Source organism: Nuphar pumila, chromosome 8 (genome assembly GCF_984573655.1).
Source record: "Nuphar pumila chromosome 8, dmNupPumi1.hap1.1, whole genome shotgun sequence".
Lineage (NCBI taxonomy): Eukaryota > Viridiplantae > Streptophyta > Magnoliopsida > Nymphaeales > Nymphaeaceae > Nuphar > Nuphar pumila.
In genome coordinates, this window is record NC_143256.1 from 44,299,002 (window position 1) to 44,300,379 (window position 1,378).

Below are 1,378 nucleotides of genomic sequence, written 5' to 3' on the forward strand. Positions count from 1 at the left end.
GTCTAGGAACCCCATTACACCCATTTGTTGACAACCCAGAGAGAATTTTACATTCTCATCGAAGTTCGGCAACAATGGCTGACATGGATCCTCCACCTCCACCCCCAGTTCTTTCACGCCCTCTGCGGGAATACTTCATTCCCACAGACTATGTTCAGGCATCCTGCATTCGGAGACCCGATGTAGGAGCGCCACATTATGAGATTAAGGCCAGCATTATTCAAATGCTTCCATCCTTTTATGGCCTTAGTCATGAGGATCCCTACCGACACTTAGATGAATTCCTCGAAATCTGTTCTACTATTAAGATACAGAATTTCGATGATGATGCGTTGAGGTTGACTCTATTCCCTTTTTCATTGAAGGACAAAGCCAAGTATTGGCTAAAGTCCTTAGATTCTGTAGAAATAGAGTCCTGGGATCAGTTGCAACAGGAGTTTCTTCGGAAATACTTTCCCATTGGTCGCACGAACCAATATCGTAGAGCCATCACTAGCTTTTCAGAGCTAGATGGTGAGCGCTTTCATGAGACCTGGGAGAGAATGAAGGATCTCCTCAGGAAATGCCCCCATCATCAGGTGCCGAAATGGCAACTGGTGCAGAGTTTCTATGATGGATTGTCTGACAAGAATCGTCAGATGATCGACTCTTCATGCGGTGGGACATTCATGCTGAAGAGCGAGGATGAAGCATGGAGGCTATTTGATACATTGGCCGAGAATTCACTCCACCATGCTTCGAGCTCTCATTCTGATAGAGCCACACCCAGCATTCAGAAGAAAGCTGGCGTTCTTGAGATTGGTCCATCTACTGCACTACAGTGTAAAGTAGACATGATTGCTCAGAAGCTGGACCAGCTTCTCTCAGGACCATCCACTATACAGCAGGTGTGTACTCTTTGTGCCAGTCCGGCACACGAGATCACTGAGTGCCCTTCGACAGCTCAGTACCCTGAATTTGTTCAAGAACAAGTTCAGGCAGCTCAGGGTTACGTCAGACCGCCAAATAACCCATTTTCATCGACATATAATCCGAGTTGGCGTAACCATCCCAATTTTTCTTGGAAGAATCCACAGTCTTCTATACAGATGCCTTCTTCCTCTCAGCCAGTTCGGCAGTCATCTTTTACTCAGCCATTTCAAAGACCAAACTATTCTCAGTCTTCTTCTTCTTCAGTTCCTTCCCCGATTCAGCAGAAGTCTGCCCCGCAGACATCTTTTGAGGAGAGACTTCTCCAGGCATTCCAAGAGGTGAAAACCTCTAATCAGAATGCCTTCGAGAAGTGTAGCCAGATTTTGAGCTCACATACGCAGTCCATTGCGAAGTTAGAGTCGCAAATGGGACAGTTAGCTGAGGCTATTAGTAGGAGACCCGAGGG

General features: G+C 46.6%; 1 non-coding gene across 1 annotated transcript; it reads right to left on the reverse strand.

Moving 5' to 3' along the window:
• Positions 1-477: 477 nt before the first annotated feature.
• LOC149829920 (small nucleolar RNA R71) lies at positions 478-580 on the reverse strand. The gene has a single exon (XR_016433972.1). It is a non-coding gene; the product is annotated as a small nucleolar RNA R71 (small nucleolar RNA).
• Positions 581-1,378: the final 798 nt, after the last annotated feature.